At 37.2% G+C, this 21540-nt stretch overlaps 1 protein-coding gene across 2 annotated transcripts in view; it reads left to right on the top strand.

Moving 5' to 3' along the window:
* Positions 1 to 71: 71 nt before the first annotated feature.
* The window catches only part of PLAG1 (PLAG1 zinc finger), a 48168-nt gene continuing 26699 nt past the window's right edge, over positions 72 to 21540 (top strand). For both annotated transcript variants that reach the window (XM_021555680.3, XM_021555682.3), the window contains exon 1: positions 72 to 284. The gene's annotated coding sequence lies outside the window, so the exon portion shown is untranslated. The remainder of the gene's footprint in view (positions 285 to 21540) is intronic.

The raw sequence follows: 21540 nt of genomic DNA on the forward strand, positions 1-21540 counted from the left end.
GGGCCGCAGGCGCCGGCGGCGGGGCGCGGCCGCGGCCCTGACTGACTGGGGGAGGCGTCCAACCCGCGGTGCGTGTGGGCGGCGGGCGGTGTGGGCGCGGCGTGTGCGGCAGGCTGGGCTGCACCGCAGCGCATACACTACAATGGCTGCTGGAAAGACGGGAAAGCAAACAATTTCCAGGCCCGCCGCGTCCAGCCCGAAATATGGGGAAAAAATTACAGAAAAATCGGAGAACACTGTAAAGGGTGGAAACGGGGCGCAGAGGGGATGCTGAGGCTCCCGCGGTGAGTCTGCTGCGGATTTGGGGGGCAAGCGCCGGGGTTTAGCAGGGAAATATCAGGGTTATTTAAATTATGAAGGGGGAGGAGGAGAAGGAGGGGGGAGAGCAGAGAGGAGCAGCGAGCAGTGAGGAAAAGTTTGTGTTAACCATCCTTCGCTTCCATCCCTCTCCCCCCATCTCCCGCAGCCCCCCGCCGCCCCGCGTCGGACCCCCCCGGGGGGAAAAGCAGGGGAGGGGAGGCGAGGCGAGCGGTGCCCCCCCCCACCCCCCTTCCCCTCCCTCGGAGGGAGAAAGAGATGATTTTCAGAAAAACCTCACTCAGGAGTTTCCTCCACTCCTCCCCTCCCTCCCCGCGGCGCTCTGCTGGTTCGCGAGGAGCGGGCGAGGCGGCGGGGCTGCCCGTGGGACGGCAGGAGGGCGCGGGGTGCCCGCCGCCGACCCCCGCGGCGGCCCGGGGCCGGGGCCGCGGGGCAGGGGCAGGGGCAGGAGCGGCGCGGCCGCCCCCTCCCCTCCTCGCCTCTCCGGAGCCTGTGCTGTGAATGCAGTGACAGCGGCGAGAGCGGCGAGAGAGGGAGCGGAAGACATTAGAGACCGCGGTGCCGAAAAATGAGGGAAAAAATTAATATAAATTCGCCCACCGCCTCAAACCGGACAAATTTCGCACAGAAATTTCCCCCGTGGACCCGGCTACCCGTGGGGTGTCCCCCGGACCTGGCGGCTGCTTCTTTGGGGGGATCCGGAGTGACTTTGGGGCGCTCGACCCCCCTTTCCCGTCGTTTTTTGGACAAAAGTTTTTTTTTTCGTAATAAAGAAACGAATTTGCCTGCTCTCCCCCTCCGAGTAGCCCAGGAGCTTTTCCCTTCCCCATCGGTGTGTGTTTAGAGAAAAGTGTGAACCCAAGTAAGTGCTGAGTCGTGTTGCATTGGGGAGGGGGGTTTGCTAACTGAAAGCAGGAGAGATCCGGAGAGAGAGAGAGAGAGAGAGAGAGAGCAGGGACAGCTTGTTGTCAGTATCATAAACAACCAAAATGGAGGGAGAACTGAGGCATATAACAAAATAAAAATCAGAAAAAAAAGCCAAAAAATACCTAAAAATCGGGGCTGCTCCCCCTTTTCTTCCTCAAGGTAACAGTATAAAACCCGTGTCTTCCCGAGACCGTTTTAAGGTTTCAGGGAGCAAGGAGTTAATATTTATTATTTTTTTTTGTTGATGAATTCTTTGGAAAGGCAAAAGCCTCTTATAACTCGCCACCGACAATGAGAAAACGTGAAAATCCCTTTCAGGACAGAGAGGTAGGGGGAGATGATGGTGCAGAAAGTGTATAACTTGGGGGTAATGTAGAATGATCCTAGATAAGATAAATGCTGGATGTGGTGCTTTATAACTTCCTTTTTTAATGCTTATTTTTTGTGTGTGTTTTTGGGGGATTTGGGGAGATGGGGGCTCCTTTCTTTTCCTCTGTCTTTTTCTTACCCCCTTTTTTTTTTTTTTTTTTTTTTTTTTTTCGGTCCGGAATGTAATGCTTTTGTAGTGTCACTTTCCTGATCTAATTAGGATGTGTGAAGCAAAGAGTAAACCTTTCCGGTTTATAAAGTGCATTTTCGTTGCCTTTGAATTTCAAGTTTTCTTGGTGGCTCACTCCTCTATTTGAACTGGATCCTTCAGAGTGGTGTGGGGTTGAGCTAATGCTCCATAGGGAGAGCAGAGAGGGCTCGGGGGCAGGGCACCTCTTCTGCGGGTGGTTGCTGATTTCCCTGGCACGTTCGGTTCACCTGTTTGTCTCCTACAAAGAATGTATTCTGCAGTCTCCTCGTTTTATTTATATGAAATAATGATGCCTCATCTCGCCTCACATTGAAGTTAATGCGAAAGTGCTGCTGATGTTGGTTCCACGTGGGATCAGGGACATAGCAAGGCATTTTAAAGAGACAGCTTCTCTTTTCCTAGGGTTATCATCACCTCTGCAGCACCTCTGCCTCTAGCAGAGGGGTGGTTCGTTGTTTTTTTTTTTAATGGAAAGGTATCAAATCGGCCCTAGTCTGATAAATTAGGGAAGGATAACAGGGGGAAACGTGCAGAATCGTTGAGATCAAAGCAATTCTTTTGTGTGTAGCAGGTCTTCAGGAGAGTTTTCTTGGTGTGTTAATTAAAATGCTGTGTTTTGGAGAGTGTTTTTTGGAATGTATGTTGCAGAAATGAAATAGTCTCAGGTTGTTTAATATTAAGATCTAGTGCTGTTCTGGTAGCTGTGAATTCTATGGGAGGAGATTAATTCCCTGTGTGTAGGGAAATTTCACAGACATTTTGTGAAAGTTGTGAAGTGCATTATTTTTACTTTGAATACATTCAGTTTTGTTGGGAACACATGAGTTTGTTCAAAAGTTTATTCTATGCCTAAATCTCCTAAACCATCCCCAGAGGTTTTGAAAATACTGAAAAATATCTGTAGATTTTAATTGGCCAAAGTAGGGGCTCTTTACAAGTACACCTTAGCTATGTAGTTATAGCATCACTTGGAAGAATTGCCTCTGGCTTTATTTAAAGAAAGAAAAGTCATCCTAACTGTAGTCTAGTGTCATGTGTATGTGTGCATGTGTGTATGCTTGCATGCTTTTAGCATGGGTTCTGGCTGATACTGTTTTTTTTCTTAATTTTTAACTTGTAAATGTTTAACTGTGATGATGCAAAATGCTCTGCTTGTCTCTATTATCTCCTATGTATTTTAATTTTCTTTTTGAATGTCCTATTTTAAAAAATTAGCATCGCCTTTTAGCATGGCAATTTAATAGCTTTATGAGGAGTTGCAATGTTGCCTTTACACTTGCTTTGTTTTTGAAGTCTTTGTACTTAGTTCTAGATTGAAAACTGAGTACAGGTATGCAGTTCTTGAGAGGGAAAATGGGGTACTGAACTTGGATGGAGGCTATTGCAGCACATGTTTTCTGTGAATTTGTGGAAGTTGAGCAGGAGTTGTGATAGCCCTCTGAGTTGAATAGCATGTGCTTGCAAATGATCTGTACCCTTTCTGCAAGTGTGACCAAAGAAACTTGTTGCCTAGGATAGCCTTGTGGTTAAAGATTTGGGAAGAAATCTCAGAGTTTTCCAGTGACTCACAGTTGTGAAAATTAAATCATATTAACTACTTTTAGGTTAGAAAAAAGGGTCATTAAAAAAGAAAGATTAATCATTTTGTACAACGGAATGATATTGTATGTTTTTCTAAAACTGCCTTTTATGGTTTAGAGATCTCTTTTATAGTTAGTAAGAATTGAGATTTTAAAGTTCCTTTCTGATTACTTCTTAAACTGATCTATTTTGATTGACTGAAGTAACATTACCCTGGAATGCATAGAAATTTGATAAATTAATAGCAGTTCACCATATGTTGGTAGTTTTAATGTACCAGGGTAGATGTGCAGAACTAACTTAAATAAACTAGTTAATGGAACTGAGAACTCTTCAAATGCTGTTTCTGTGACCATCAGTATGAAGTGCTTAACATGTCTCTACATTTTTTACCTAATTTAGAGCTTTTTAATCATTAATATTTTAATGCTGAAAATAGTTATAGACACTGGTAATAACAATGTGAAGGAAGCAGTGTTGTAGAGTATCTTTCTTGACTTACAGCTATGTATTACAAAGCAAATTCAGTGTATCCAACTACAGTACAAAATTGAGGATTTAGGGTGGAGAAAGAGGAAAGGGTGTTCTCTCAGAATTTGATACTCTTCTAAACCATTTTAATTTTAAGGTATAATCCAGATGGAGATAATAATAACAGAAAAAAATGTTGTTTAGGATTATGTTTTTGCAAACTGACTCTTTTGTAGAAAACAGAATTCTTACAGTGATGAAGTGGTTTTTTTTTAAATAAAAATACAAAGTAACTTTCAAAGCTTCCTTGTTCTAAGAGTTAAGATAATCTTCTTTGTCATGTATTGGTCTCAATCCATACATGATACAGTTTGATTTTTTTTTCAAGATTTTCTAAAATTAAAACACCTGAGGAAACAAATAATATGGTCTGTTGTTGGTAAAGCTAACCTACTTTTTCTGGATAAACAGGAGAGGTGTAAATGTATTAAAATTCTTTTTAGAGACTTACCAATCCTATCCAATAGTGTTTAAAAATAATAACTACAGTATTCTACAACAGTACAAGCAAATATAGGAATCTAAAGTGACATGCATTCATCTTTCTTTGAATGCTTAGCTCAAATGTGTCTCTTGGTGTGTACTTTTAATTTAGTAATTATCCTGAAAAATTAGTTTTCAATGTAGAACTTTTGAGATTTAAATTAAGAAACTTTTAAAAAGTTTGTGTAATTCAAAAAGGCACTGTGTACAAAGTACACTTCTAATGGTTGTCCATCTCTGCAGCTGGTTAGTCAAAATGGTGCCCTAAAGTCTCCTTCTTTCAGAGTATTGCATATGTTTTAAAATTAATGGGTTAAGGAGAGCACTACTCATGTTCTAAATAAACCACTGTTTGTAGCTGTTCAAGGTTATTTTGTAAAATAGATGTTTTTGCTTCAGAGTCTAAACCAAAAGTTTTTAAAATTTTCTGTCTATAACCCCATATGTTGTTAAAACCAGTTTTTGTGAACAAATACTTTTTGGTAGGGTTCTTGAACAAATTTATATGTTTACCAAGCAGAAATATTCTGGGAAACATGAAATCTGTTCAAGTACTTAGACCAGTCTCAAATCAGTATAGACTTAAAAGGAGCTAGCAGTGACCACCACTGAAGTGACAGAGAACTTGCTTTCAAGGAATTATTCTCCCAATATCTGCTATTAGTAAGCTTGCAGAGCTTTTGAAAGAAATGGACAATATTTATCCGCTGAACTGCTAAGCATCTTTAACTGATTACCAAATGTTTAGGTAGCCTTAAAAAGCTATTTTAAAATAATTTAAATATTAGAACAAAGTAACATTTGTATTGATCAGATATAATATGTTTGAATTTCTGAAGCATGAGAGTGGTCTTTTTGCAGTTATATGGTCATTTTGATAATAGACAATTGTGTATTTTCCTCTAATCTAAAAAAAACCCACATCTAGAATTTAATTCAATTTATATTGATTTTTAAATTATGTGATCCTGTAACTTGAATGTAAAACACTGATCAACTTGCAATATAATCACTTACACAGATGCTTTTTTTTTTTTTTAGTTGTCAAGGAATATACTGAACATTTTTCTGAAATTGCATAGATTGCAGTTACTAATGCATTTTAAATAAACAGTTTTCCACCAAATACCAAATGCAAAAGATCCTAATTGTATGCAAGTTCAGAAAACCTAATAATAAACAGAACTGGTCACCATTACTGCAGATTCAGTTTTATTTTTATTTAGTTTGTGTTGTTAAAGTGTTTTCTATCTACATCTGTATCACTGTTCACCTGTTATTGTCTCATCTTGGGACAAATAGCAGAAATTAATAGAACTAGAGGGAGTTTTTTGACTTTTGAAAAGATATAGTGTGCTTTTTAGAGTAGTTGTATGCTCACAGTTTTAAAGGATGGGGCCTTCTCATAGGATGTATTAATATTTTTAATATTTAAATGGACCCTGCACATCTAGCAAACGGTTACTGTAGGATCATGGCATTAAAATTAACCATCATATATGTCAGGGGTTTGAGATGACTGTGTAAGTACATACCTGACAGTGAAGAGTGAGAAAGATCTATAGTTATTCTGGTGTTGAAGGAATAAATCTGTTTCTATTATAGTCTTCTCTGTAGCCTTCTTGTTTCTCCTTCCTGGTTCATTGCCTGTCCAGAGTATAGAGATACCTTGTCAGATACATTAAAACACATGGCCAGAGTGGTGAGCTATTCTATTCATGACCAAATCTGATGTTTTTTATAGCCTTGGAGGGGGGCACAAAGAAAATAAAATGTGGCCCAATGGGTATTTGTTTGGAGGAAAGGAGAGGGAAAAAAACCCACAGTTCTGAACTATTATAAAACCAAAAAGTGAGATTAAAAAAAACCGAATGCAGACAAGTATGGCTATAATGCATACAACAGTTACTCAGAACTCTGAAGTAAAATACCTCAAATCAGATTTGGGAAAGTCAAGTGGGAGTCAGGAAAGTAGAACATAAGAATTGCCATCAGTTGCAATTAAGAAATAACTATGTAAAGAAACTTGGAAAAATGCAAGAAGTGTCTGTTACAGTAAACTGAATTGCTGTAATCTTCTTTTGCACTTAATGTGCTAAATTCCTCTCTCAAAGAAAATATCCCTAGAAATCAGATTAGAAAGTGTTTAAAGGGAATTATTTGTCAAAGTTGTTTTTTCATTCAAGTTAGGATAACTAATAATAATCTCTTCCATACTGCTGTAATAATACTTTATTTGATACAATTTAGCCATACTGATTGCATGTAGATTTGCTTATGTATTGTGCAGGTAATTTACCAGTAGCCTGACACTGTGTATCTCTAACCCTAAAAGCTTTTCTTTATGGTTGTGAGTCACATCAGATTTGGCAGTCTGCAAATGTAAAGTATTTCTTAGGAAATAAGATGTAGATTGCTGATTTTGCCTTATGCACATTTACTGTGAATTGCCAAATAACCAAAAAGGAACAAGGCTGTCAGAAAACTTACCTTCCCTCTTCATGTGTTGAGTACGTACTTGTTTTTTGCTAGTGCATGAGTTTTCTAAAAATCCCTGCAAATCATCTGATTCTGAGTTAATGAGATCTCGCTATACTATATGTTTGAACAGCAGAAAGACTCTGTGTACGCAAATCAGATTTTACTGTTTCAAGTGCTTGTCACTTGTAATAAAACTGTTTACTGTGTGGTGTATGTATTTATCATGAATGCTACATTTATATGTGGGATAGATACAGTCATGCACACATTTTTAGGAGACGCTTAGGGATAATATCATGTCTTTTGAATCAATTGTGGTATAGGATTTTTTTTTTTAAAGAGATCTATTTGAAGCAAAGGCAGAATGTGAGATTCTGGCAGCTTGCTATTAAATTTCAATCAAGCCAGTATAGTTAGTAATAAAACATTTACAAGTTTGTAAATGTTAAGTTTCTTCAAACTCCTACTGTCACGTGTGGAATTTTCATTTATACTATTTTGCATTTACTGCAGCTGCCTACATGCAAGACTTAGTAATACTGCATTTATCACATGCAAGTATAGATAAAATATAAATATATAAAAGTAGGAATTGCCTGCAGCTGTTCTTTTGTTTTCATAAGATAATACATTACAAAGGTGTAAATTTATGGTGTTAGCTACCTGCTATCAGTTACTGGTGCTCTTCTCCTCACAAGTACTTTCAAGAAGAGTATAAAAGTAAAATAAAACAAATATAAAATAGTGTCAGAGTTTTGTGTTCTGTTTAAGAGCTAAACACAATATTGTTCAAGCTGATTTTGTTCATTGGAAGTTACTGTGATCAATACTTACATGATTTGTCTCACCTAGGATGCTAGGAAATACTGAACCACCTTAGAGAAGATCTTAGATATAAATGCCAGTTATTTAAATCTTTAGGCATTTTTTTATTTGTGATTTGAAATTTTCTTTTATTCTTTTGAATACAAGGATTGTGCTCAGACTAAACCACTCCTAATTATGCCCCAGCACAAACATAATGCTTATGGCTATATTTTAATCAGTTTCAGAGAAAGTCATAAAAATATTATTGCATCTGTCAAAGGATGGTGTTGCTACATGCTATTTTAAATGGTGTTTAAGTACAGTTATAAGCATACCAGTACAATGAAATCAGCTCTATTCCTAAACAACAAAGTTACATTATTTTTTACTTAAAAAGTTAACTAAGAATCCTAATATGTTAATTATCCTAATTATTCAGGCTGGTTTTAGTATGTGTTGAAATTGCTTTAAAAAGTATATATGAAATATTTATATCAAATTTGTTTAATTTCTCATTACTTGTAAAATGTAATGTTTTCCCAGTTATAATTTTAAAGGGTTTTTTGTCTTAGCTGCCTGAGTGTATCCTTTTCTTTTCTGAACTCAGCACTTCTTTAACTTCTTTAAAACTCTTTTATTCTCTCAGAATCTATTTGTGTCCCTTTAAGTTTAGCTATTGATAATTTTTGTACTACAAAAATTGTGCCAAAGAGTACTGTGAAATTAACTTGAGCTGGTGATGCTACAGGTAGAAAAATTGAGTACTGTGTCATACAGGAAATTTAATCTTGATGTTGTTTGGGTGATGGGAATAGTCCCTAACTGGATGAATATTAAACTTATCTGTGAGGAAAAGATGTCAGGTCTTGTCAAATATGTGTTATCATTGTTTCTCATAAGAAATACTCAAACACACTTCTAGTGTTAATTCTTGTAGAAGACAAACAGAAATCTAGATTATACTATCAGAAATGTTAAACTGTGAAATAAGTTTCTTGGGGGGGAAAATGGTTTTAGAGGTCTGCCCTGTATTATTTAACCATTGAAAACTTGGCCATGTCAGAATATTTGAGAACAAGTAAGTTAAGTCCATATTGAAAAATACATTCCAATTTCTAGTACAGTTTTTATCTATGCATCATGTAAAATAAGCTTCATGCTTTTTATTATACTTTAATATTTGTACTGAAAGGAAAGTGCATTTAAACAGTTTTTAACTACTTTGCTTGTCAGTTTGATTGGAGTAGCAAGATACTTTAGTTTGGGGAGGTTGGATATGTGTTATTATTTTCAGTTTTTCTGTACTTTGACTCATAAAACAACTGAACATAAAAAGAGACTGGATCTTTCTTAAATCCTCAAGTGAGAAGACAGATGTGGTCAAAAAGGTACTCTGGTGACTTAAATCACTGCCCCTCAGTCCTCTCAAAATACCTAAATCATAAGAATTTGTAATATCAGTCACATAGTTGTGTTGCAACCTGGAAACTGATAATATATTCAGTTATCTTGAAATGAACTCCATAATTCTTCATTAGCAGATTAAATTTCCTAAAGATTTTGTCTGAATAAGAATTTGAGTATTGTGCTGCTTGTTCCATTTTTCATCAGGAACCAAGCAATCAAAATTCTCTCAACTCTTGAGCAAAGCCTCAAAGATTTAATGGATAATCTAAATGAATGTTCTTGTCTTAGTTTTAGGTGTTAAACTGTGGTTGAAAGTCAAATAATCCCTTCTGCTAAGCATCCAAATTTCATCATAAAGGAGGTAGTTTGGTATTTAAAGGTAGTTTTAGCATGAAAGTTTCATGTAGGCTTCTTAACAAAAAAAAGCTAAAAGGCAGGCAAAAATTAGCTGTCAGGTTGCAAGTGCTTTGTAACTGTCCTGTGAAGTATACTTAAATCCCATTCCTTACTTTGAGATTGTAAGACTCATAGTTTGAAGAAGAAAGAGCTTAACTTAGAGCATTTAAGAACAGTTAAGAAAGAGCTTAACTGTTAGTTCTTCCTTCCCAAATATATATAAAATTTGCCACCATTTTGGCTGGCAACAGCCTCTGTAGAGGAGGGACTTTTTATAAGGGTGTGTAGTGATAAGGAGTAAAGCTGACAGAAGATAGGTTTGGAATTGACATTTGGAAGAAATTATTTGCTGTGAGGTTGGTAAGGCACCAGAACAGGTTGCCCAGAGAAGCTCTGGGTGTCCCATCCCTGAAAGTGTTCCAGGCCAAGTTTGGTGGGGCTTTGAGTAACCTGGTCTAGTGAAAGGTGTCCCTTCCCATGGAACTGGATGATCTTTAAGGTACTTTCCATCTCAGACCATTTTACAATTCTCTAATATATCCAAATGTTTTGTAAGTTAGGCCTTTGTAGGAAGGTTTTGAGGTCTCCTGGACAAAGATTATATTGCCTTTGTGAATTAACTTATGAATTAACTGTTACTTAGCAACTTTGTAATTTTGTGATGTGATTTTCTGTTTGGGGGTACATCTGAGAGGGAATGTAGTCAAAATTACTTCACTCCCTGTGCATGGCAGGGTTCTGACCTACAGAGTGCGTGTTATGTCTTCTTGCTTTGAGTATTTTTAGACTGGTTTTATGAGGGTAAAAAAATTAATCCTTTTTTTAACCCCTACTTTCTACATTTGTCACTTGCTTAGGAAGTTTTCTTCGTGATATTTTTTTAAGTTTGTTGCAGTGGCTGGCAAAGTTTCTGAATGATCTGAACTATAGAATTTCTGAGTGGAAGAGGGAGATGTTTTCCCATCTGATCTTGACCAGATTATTTGAAAGTTTCCTTTTCTTGTCAACAGTGCTTTGCTATAAATGAAAACAAATTAAATTAAATAAACAGTTAGTAAAAATGCATGGCCCAGGTTCCTCTTGCAAAGCTTATTAGAATCTAGTTGGATGCTAACAATTCCTTTCACTGTGGACCTTTGAGATATGAAGCCTTTATTTCATGCTTTCCAAACATCACCATTTCCATCTGTCAAGTTCTAGGTAGGTCTTTGGTAAATGTATAGTAGTAACTGGATGCTCTGTAATGCCAACATAATAAACCTATCTCAGAGTGAGAGATCTGTGTTAAAACTGAAGTGCTTCTCGGGGGGCAAGTGGTATTTCTCTGTGATCTTTTTTTTTTTTTAATACTGTGACGTGCATTTGAAATTGTTTCAGGTGGCACTCATTGAAAGGGTGGTCTTTCAGGTTGGCAAGAAGCAAGCTGTTCAGGGATTTTTTTAGTAAGTAAAAACCAGTATTTTTGTAGCTTCATTCAGAAGCTGGTGGTCATTGAGGGTGCATCATGGAACGGTAGAGTCATGTGCTTCTCGGCAGGGGATGCTGCTTAATGATGGAACTACAGTGTCCTGAAAGTGGAAGGAGCAGACCAGCAGTGAAGGATTGGTTGCTTTCTAAAGTGTGAACAGGGAACTGCTTAATTCTGGCTTTTACAAATAAATTAATTATTTGGAAGAAGATGTTTCTTTTACTTACTGGCATTTTAATTTTTTCCTGCAGTATCAAAAACAAACACTTCAGGACGATTTTACAAGCCCATCAGCTTGAAAGGGCAATTAATGTAACCACAAAGTTAAAATATTAAAAAAAATACTAAACTGTCTTGAAAGCAAAGAAAAATAACTACTGCACTAATCTGGTAATATTTTTCAGTGAAGTAAATAATACTTACGTGTCATGAAAGATTCATTTAGCAGTAGCTTGGTTCCCTCAGTAAGAGAACGTTGGTATATTAGTATATTTGTTAATATAGTACATAATAGAAGGATATAGTTTTTGATAACAAAACCATCGTAACTCAATCACAACAAAAAATTACATTGTGTCTACATACATCCGTAACCTAGATATTCCTAGGTATTCAGAAACTTCCATGATGATTTCTGGAAGCGGTAAAAACACAAAGCTCTTCTGCTACCTTCAGATAGTGCATGATAAAGTGCTTTCTAAAGTTAGTGAGTGTTGGTTTGGGGGTCTTGAATTCAGAATTAAAAGTGATACATAGAAGAGTGGTACTGTGCCGACTTAGTAGCACAAAGTATTTTAGCCCACCGTTGAAAGTACATTTTCTTATATAATATGTACATATTATATTATAGTATAAAATTTATATAATATATATTATAATATGTATATTATGTATACTATGTATATTATATATTATATTGAAGTGCATATCATATTATAAAACCTGTATGTGGGTGTTATATGGCTCTGGAGTTGACTTTCTAGAAATATGGAAATTACCTAGGGAAACAAGTATTTTGGTTGGTTAGAACTACAGTTTTCCTCTGGTGGATTTGCCTTTAATTGAATTCTGCTCTGTAATTTTTCTTTTTCTTATTATTTGCACAAAATTGTGCTCATGCTTTTTCCTCCAAAAACATACAAATAGGATTGTATTCCTGCTGTGATTATTATGCATAACATCTCTGACTCAGCAGATCAGAAGTTATGTTTACTGGAAAACAGAATTAACATTTTGTAATTTTTTTAAGAACACTTAAAAACAGCTATGTCAAAAGAGATTATGTTTTTACCATGCTAATCCACTAAGCCATCATACATCACTCTGTAGGTAATGTTTTTATTCTAAGCAGCTGCCTCTTACAAGAGCCTGTCTAAGAGATTTCAGGATAGCCCAGAAATAAACCCATGAAGTTGAGTTCTTAAGGAAAGAAATATCCTCAATAGAATGCATAATACCTTCATTATCAAATTGAAGATTTTTTTTTTCCAAGAATTGACAGCATGTTTTGGCCTCCTCTAAGGAGTTCTGGCTATTGGGGACAAATTGATGATTAAAACTGGCATATGCAAATTTTTTTTGCAGTGGGAGGGGGTAGTAATTCCTAATCTTTGATGGAGAATATTGTATTGTGATAATCAAATACCTGAACAGAATAATGTACTGATGAGGGAAAAGACAAAGGAGTAGGAGAATTTATGCCAGCTGGATTGGAGACTCTTGGGATTCATCTGGATTAGTTGTTTCAATTGCTAATCTTACCCCATGTTCCTCTGCCACTTTCTTTTCTGAAGTTGTCTTTTCAATGTTTGTAATTGTATACTGTTGCTGAGTAAAGAGTCACACAGACGTGGGAAACAGCAGTACTGACTTGGCAGAAAACTCAGTGAAGTGGAAAAAATGCAACAGAAAAATAGAGTTCTGTCGTATCTTTTGACTTCAGAAATCTTAAGTGTTGCTGTTAAGAACATTATATATATGTGTGGTAATCTGATTTACCTATATGTTGACTGGCTCTGTGTAAACCAGCGAGTAGAATTTTTTAGGTAATAAATACCAATACAAGGAATTTGTTTGTATGTAGTTGAATTACTATGCAAAATTTGCCAAAACAGCATAGAAGTAACCATTTTCATTTATTTTTTAAATGCTAATTCAGAATGGTACAACATGAGTGAAAAGTTTAGTTAGTTGTTCCTATGTGATACTCTATTCGGGCTAGTTATGGAGGTCTATTTAATGTTATATGACAGATTAGAATATTTAGCTTGAAAATGTGCTACTGCCTAACTGGCAAGTTGGGACATTGCCTACTGTGATTTCCTACTGGCAAGAACTCTGTTTTAAGGCAAGCTTGGCTATACTTGAAACTAACAGAGTTAACTAAGGTTTGATATGCTACGTTCTTCCTTAGGCCCGCTGAAACATCTTTTGGAATTCGTGCCAGTGTGGTTTTGGACTGTAGAATAATGTGCAATGTGTGTAGAATGGCTGTAGAATGTAGAAGTGTGCCTCACACAATGTAAGACTCCTCAGGTTTGGTGGCATGAGCCCTTTACCTTGAGGTGATTCTGTGGGGCTTTTGTTACTCTGGTAGTCAGTAAACACGTATGGGCAGAGCACAATACCTGGTGGCTTTGATCTCGTCCCTGTATAACCATCTGCAAAGAGCAGTGCTGTAATGTGACACAGGGAGAATATGGAAAGAAGGTATTTAGTGATGCAGAGAAAAATGAAACATGAGGCCTACGTTGGTGATGCAGCAATAGTCAAAAGGACTGTCTCCTCACTGTGCTTTCCTGTAAGGCACTGCACCAAATAGCATGAGAATAGCATTTCCTACATAACACTTATGGGTTATGTTAGTAAATAAAGCATTTTCCACAAGGAGTTGTATGTATTAGCAGGTGCTACATGGAAGCAACTATGCCAGTCTTTATGTAAATTGTTTTTAAATAGACTGTTGAATATGGTGGTGTTCCAAACAGCCACAGTTTAAAATACTGATAAGGAAGGAGTTGTTGTAAAGTATTTTTTTCTGAAGCTGAATACTGAATCGTCCTGGCGTACAGAGTTCTTCGTTCTTCCAGGGCTGGATTTTCACTAAACAATTAGATGAAGTTACCTACATTTGAACTGATTGCTGAAGTTATCCCAACAGGCATGAGAGCGGTAACACTGAAAACTGGTACATAAATCACTTTGTGGAGCTGGATTGTTAACTGCATTAGTAAAAAAATATGTTCTTTGACTCACTGATTTAAATATAAAAACCCTAAAAACAAATACCTAGAGAGTTTTGTATGTAGTTAGGATAGGGTATTACTCAATTTATATGTATGGCCAGTGCAGAAACAGAGAATGTCTCTAAATTCAGCAAGTGGTGTGTGTTGCTCTAAAGGCAGCAAGTGACTCATGTGACTGTCTTAGCAGCTGGGCAGCAAGATTAGAGAGCTACTATGTACACATTCCCTTACTGAGGGGTCCAAACTATTGCTAAATGAAGTTGTATTACTGCCAGAAAGTGAATAACAGGCATAAGAAAATATAATAAATAAGTGTGTCATCAGGTTAGTGCAGTAGTTCTTTCAGATAGTCATTAAAGTGAAGGGGGAAAAAAAAAAACAAATGCAGCTTTTCCAAGATACATATTTAAAATATGTTTTTCCTTTTTTCAGACTCTAACTTCATATGAGGTGAAGTGTCCCTTTTAATTTTGAAATTTGGAAAAGTCAACTTGAAATGGCTGTTTCTGAGACTGCAAGGAAAAAAATGAGAATGTTAGTGAGTGAAGGATCTTATTCCAAAGAACTCATTTATTTGTAAAAGTACTAAAAATATGCTTGTATCATGAAGTATTTTGATTTGAACTGAAATTGGCAAAGTGTGTACTTCTTGGTCACTTGCTAATTTGAAGACTTTTTCATGATGTTATTCCTCATGTATTTCCTAATTGTAAGAATTTGTGAAGTTTGTTCCAAATTGTCTTTAAGTTTTCCTGGCATGCCAGTATGGATTAGTTGAATATGTATTCTTTTTATTTTTGCTTATGTTTCCCTAATCTAATTTTGGTGGTTTTTTTATTTTTTTTTTTTCTCAGATACTTGCTTTTCTTAAGATAGTTGCTAAACATTTGTGAATGCTTTGTTCTTTAGACATAATGTGTTGACAGTTACACACTGGATTTCCTATAATTTATGAATTTAAAATGAAAACTGTCACCCTGTCAAACTATCTTCAGGATTAACCCTCGGGAGAACTCCTTTAAATCTTGAGACCAGAGGACATACACTTGACTGTTGCAATCGAGTAAATTGATACAGAAATCAAGAAGATGTAAATATGAAGCTCCTTAAGTGCTATTTTTAGTGTCAACTTTCCAACCATAATTATGTTTTAAAGATGAGAATGTATTTACCGAAGAGGAGCTTTCATATTTAAAAAGCCAAATCAGAGAAAAAGTTGAGCTCATGATAAATTCCTTATAGTAAAAGAGGATCAGAAGAATGTGTGTTCCTAGTTATCATCAGTGTGTCCCAGTGTCCTCAGCAAGGTTAAACTGTTTGTTATTTTGCTTCAGGTTTTCTGGATTTCTGCTTTCTCTATTTTTTTGTCTAGCAATGACTTGTTTCTCATCATGCTGTTCTTTTCTGTTTATTCCAAGTTTCTGCAGCTTTCCTCAACAATGTTTTTCAGTTATATCTCTAAGAAAAGATGGAGAGAGCATGAAATAAGATTGTGCAGCATACTCAGTGCATCTGAAAACTACCTTCTCGGGGTGGATGATCATTTTAATAATGCTTCCAAACACCTTCATTTGACCTTTTTATTTTGCACATTTAGATTTCTTCATAATCGAGTCTCTTATTGTTTAGCATTTTGAAATTTTTGATTTATAGGAAAAGTTCACTTTAGGTTTTGTTTAGATTCATTCTTTCTGAATGTTTCATTAGTAGATTTTTTAATGTACCATTTTTCTGTACCAGATTTCTTTTGTATTCTGCTTTAATTTTTCACTCCCAAATTACTCATCAGTTACAAAAGAAAAATGTTTCTGCACTTCTTAGTCTGATGATGGTCTGTGACATAGAATCACTAGGAAACAGAATATTTGTGTAGTTTGACAAGTAGTTTATAGATAAAGCACTAGTATATTGTGACCAAGGCTATACACACCTGCAAAATATATTGATCCTCTGACTACTTGAATGCTTCACTGGATTCTTCTGTGCTGTTCTTAACACATTCCTTGAGATGAACCATCTGAAATATCCCATCTGCCAGCAGGGTTTCAGCTCCAGGGTCTTGCTGCCCTGTGTTGTGTGCCACAGAAGCTTCTCAGGCTTGGACTTCTACCCCCGCCCCAATCAACCCCCTCCACCCCTCCCCAGGGAAGAACTCTGCCATACTCCAGTTTTGTTGAGCTCTTATCCTTTCTTCTGCAGTGTGCTTTGTTTTGTTAGAGCACCTTTGCACAGCTGGAAGAATTATATAAAATAAACAGCTGCCCTGAGAGGATCTTTGCATGAACTTGGACTTCGGCTTGTTTGTTTGTACCTTTCAGAATTACGCCCAAAATTTCTTAGCCACACTGCTCCACTGAACTAAAGAAGGAAGTATCTTCTCATAGATTCTAAGGAGGAAAATTCTTAATCCACCTCTAACCAAAAATACAGTATTACTTTTGATAAATGTGGTATTCAAATGTCCAAAGAGAAACAGCTGAACAAGATCAGACAAAAATATCTTGTATTTGTATGAGAGTGCTTCTTGTAAGCAGTCGTGCTTTAAGAAAGGAATAGGAAAGATTCTTTCTTGATATAGTCCTCCTTCCTCTGCTCAGCTATGCCATTCCATTCTTAGGATCGGGAATTATCCTGGTGTTTGCTTATTTGGGCTGTTAGAAAACCATGGATATTTCAAAGGAAATTGAGATGCTGGTTCTGATTCTATTTGTATCCTTCCGGTGACAGTTTTGCAGTGTCAACTTGTGGTAGTGTGTGCCACCTGCCCAATATGCATTTCTTTGGCAGGAAGGCCTACAAATAAGAAGAAAAAATGGTTTTGGGGAAGTTGGTAATTGCTTTTTTTTTTTTTTTTTTTTTTTTTAAGCCTCAACCTCTGCTCTCTGACAGCATTTCTTAGGGCTAGAGTTGCTATCACACCTCTTTCCTTGCACTGGGGGGGGGCAGTGCTGGCAAGTTGTCTGGGGGCTGTAAGTTGATCAGAAGAGACTCTTCAGCTCTTCAGTTTCAGATGTGATCATGGTGTTTGATTCTCCTAAGAGTTGACGAGCTTCCGGGTGAGGAGAGAATTTTAGCAGCTACCTTTGGAAAGAGAGAAATCCTGGTTCTGATGTTGGACAGAGCAAGCCCTCTAGGGCAAGCTGAAAAGTAAAGCATGGGAAGGTTTGGAGCCTAGATAACTGAAACACACTTCTCCAGTAACTATAGATACTGTGGTCTTTCACAGGAGAGCAGTGGACAGGAAGAATGTTTGTTTCCAAGCACCGGTGACCAGAGAAGAATAAATAGAACTAAAGAAGGCTTTAGGAGTTGTGTTGCTTTGTTAATGTCTTAAAAAAAAATAGCATCCATTTTTAGGATTCAGTGTACTAGAGGCTGAAAAGCAAAAAACAGCAGGCATTTGTCCTTCCCCTGACAAACTGTGTTGCTTGAAAGAGGAGAACTGAGACATGTGGAAAAGAAAGGGAATGAAGCAGTTAGAGTACTTGCAGTTACATGTGTGCACAGTGTTTAATTTTGTTAATTTAACAATATGGCACAACAGAGGCTCTCAAAGCCAAATTATGTTCCTCTCAGTCATCACCATGGGCACTCCTATTCTATCCTGTTTTTTAGGCCGTGGATCATTGAAGGCAAATACCTAGTGGGATGCTGGTTCTCAGATCAATATGTATCCCACAGATGGAAGTTCACAAGCCAGTTTTCTGGCTGGAAATTTATACATGGATCTTGACAATGGAACATATTTATACAGAGTTCTGGTATGCTCTCTAGCATGTTTGATATTTTGCTTCAGGCTCTGGGTACTTCGAGAAAACCTGCCCAACAGCCACAGTCCCTGCCCTGGTGAAATGCTGAGCTGTTTGTACACTGTTTCTGACTCTTGTGATGGGGAGACACCTCTTGTCCAACATGTATCATGATAATTACACTGTAAAGCACCTTGATTCCAAAGGAGGAGAGCCTGCAGTGCATGCACAGGATAAAATGCAGTGGGAATAAAGTAAATTACTCCTATGGGTTTTTTTCTTTAGTTGTTTATTTAAGAATCAAATTTCTGTGGAATTTTTGGAAGAACCTGTTCTGAGAGTGCTAGGCAGAGTTTTTCAAAACCATTGTCTTCATAATCTGTTTAGAATGCAGCTTTCACTGCCTTTCACGTCAGGTTCAGGCACTAACTATTTCTGCAAATCACTCCTTGCAGACACATGACAAGGACTGGGAAAATTAATGATCTTCTCTGTAGCATTTAGTTTAAATGACACAAAGATCTCTAGTAGAATCTAAGACCTCTAGGACAGCGTTCAGTTATCTGACACGAAACATTGATTTCTGAGTTACTAATGGGATTGTGGAATAAATAATTAAAAAACTGGCTGAATTTGGGTAGAGTTCACAGAAATGATAGCTACACCACTATCCCTGTCAAATTTCAAGTCTCTATCTCAAAAAAAGGTATTCAAAGGAAAAGTAGGAAAAGTGTGCCAGAATTTTTTGACACAGACTGAACTTTTTTTTCTATTAAACTTTGTTTCGGAAGTGCACTGTTTTGAATGAATAAAAACTGAAGAAGCAAAACAGGGAAGCAAACACTAATTTGTAAAATTTCAGCCCAAACAATGGCAGTTTGGCAAAGTTGTAGGTTGGCTTAAATAAAAGAGTTTATCATATAATGGCAAGTGTTTGGCAGCATGGTGAAATGTGATCGCACTCATTCTGCATAGTCAAGTATACTGCATTTGAGTTCACATTTGTACTTACTGACAGCAGCATTGGTTCTTGTGCAAAGTAACAGAGGAATTGTCCTGCTTTGAAATCGAGGGTGGCTAAAGAACTGTTACAGGAGGACTTTGCAGCCTGATCAAGGCTTGAGATGACAGTACTTTTATTTAACCTGAGAAATGCTGGTCAAATTCTATGCTTGCATTTTATTTAGTAAGAATAATTATACTTGTGTGTGTGTTTAAACCTGGTGCTCTGTTTCTGGCACTGATAAAAACAAAGTTACTGTCTCAAGAAAAGTTAAGAGGAATAGCGATGATAACTCCCAGAGTAGTCTCCTGATCTTCAATAATTCACTTGTCAAAGGCTTCCTGAGCTAAAAATTTGTATTTACTAACCTTTACTGGACTTTTTCCATAACTTTTCCATAACTTTTTTGTGTTGCCTCTTGAGCTTTTGCTAGGTGTCTAAACCTGCTGTTGCAAGGAGTTAAACTGCAGATATGTTTAAAAGGCAGGTGCATTGCCTTCTCAAACCTGTGTCCTTTTGTATAATTTCACATCTCCAGCTCTTTCATTGGAAGAGCTGCCAGTCTGTTCAGCTTTCTGTCTCTCCAGCCACTTCAGTTGAGTTGTGCTTGCATGCCATTTATTCATTTGCATCTCCCTTTTCTGCATGTATATTGATTTTTCCAGAAACTCCACTTGTTTCTTGGAGCTTGACATCCTTTTCTAAACTATGTTGCTTCTTCACCGATATGTTTATTCTTGTGTTCTCCTACCCACATCCCAGTTGTTCATTGAAGTTTATGCTTTCTTGCCTGGTGTAGATGTCAGGCTTACTATAGTACTTCACTGCATATTGAGAATTAATTGTTAGGAAAGAAATCAGCGAGGCAGCAATCTGTGTTGTGTCTCCTCAATACAGTACAAGAGCTACAATACCGTAAGTAGCATGGCAAAGATACAGGCCAAGGTGATGAATGAAAAAAGTAGTGAAACAGTTTCCATGCAAGGAAGGCGTGTTGGTTTAGACTTCCCAGCTCTGTAAGAGACTTCAAAAGGGGGAATACTGAAAACAGAGATTTCGTATCATAGACAAGATGAAAAAGGAACAATGAGTGATAGTGATGGGATAAAGGGTGGGCAAAATCAGTAGCTAAGAGGAAAAAGAAATAGTGGGAAATGGGCTCAGAACAAGCTAATAGGAAGCTGTTGTTAATAAAATGTGAAATTAAGCTGTGGCACTCCTTGCCATGGGATGTTGTCGGTACAAAAGATTACATGGGCATGAGAGAGGGCTGCCAAAATAGTGGAAAAGGGGGGTATTAAATCTGTCTAGATCTAAGTCCCTAAATCACAAGTGGTGATACTTCCCCAAAATACTGTGCATTTGTCTTCCTCATGGTCTGCTGTTGGCTTTTCCTGGATCAAGGCTGCTGGGCTGATAGACTTTTGCGCTGGCCTGCAAGGACCATCGTTGTGTTGCAATGAGTATTCAGAGACCCCGAACCGGAACAAATCACCCAGAACTGGAACAAATCACCCTGGCTGAGCCAGATGCCTCGCTGTCACAGAAACCACGTCTGTCTCTGTGAACCTATGTAGAGCCACTTGCAAACTAGTGAAGTTTTTTCCATGTAAACTTAAAACCAGTGTTTTGTTGTCTGGAAAGCCTTTTAATTTCCAGCCTAAACTTATTTTTATAAGCTTACACTTCCACTTCTTTGTTCCAACCCTACTAACTGTCTCTTTGGTTTACTTATTAAGAACTTTAGTATTTTTTTTCCGCTTTGGTCAGATGTTTTGTTGTGCTATCCCAGGTAAATTTTTTGTGAATATGTATTACCAGATTTATACATGGTGTTCCCAGCAAGATCTTGGTAGTCTGCTATGATGTTGTCTTTATATGCCTTCCTGCACTGAAAATATAGCTGCTTTTTAAAAATCATTATATTTTATTTCTTCTGAAACAGCTTTCTTTAGTGGCTTTTACTAGCTGCTTATAGGAGAGTTATACTCATTTTTTTTCCTTTTCTGCTGTTTCCAGCTAACAGTTAATCACTTCTCAGCAGCAACCACTGTCTCTAAGAGCATTACTCTGGTGTTTTTTGTTCCTTTTCATCCTGTTTCTGTCCTTAGGATTTGTTCCATTTTTTCTTGTGTGCTGTTGCAGTCTGCACTGTACTTCTGCTACCTCCTAGTTTGATATTCTCTGCATATTTTTGTAGTGCTCACTTAAAGGCACAAAAAAAAATCTAAATGAAAGTATTGAATCAAAAAAGACTAAAGACCAATCTTGGCAGAAGTCCCTAGCTAACATCCTTCCACCTTTTTCTGAAAGAAAGCTGTTGTCATCTCCTCTTGATCTGCTGCTTTTCCTGTCATACTATTCTCAAACTAACTCCTCTTTTCTCAGGTGGTAGTGTAGAATATTACTTATGGAGTGAGACTAGAAGTGTTGTGCTTCTTTTGTACATAGACTATTTGTATTGTTGAAGAAAAGCTGGATGTTTGACATGGTTCATGGTTTTAAAAATCATGTGACATTTTGTTTGATTTTTTTTTTTTACCTCCATGCTTTCATTCTTTCAT

The sequence above is a fragment of the Lonchura striata genome, chromosome 1 (genome assembly GCF_046129695.1).
Source record: "Lonchura striata isolate bLonStr1 chromosome 1, bLonStr1.mat, whole genome shotgun sequence".
NCBI lineage: Eukaryota > Metazoa > Chordata > Aves > Passeriformes > Estrildidae > Lonchura > Lonchura striata.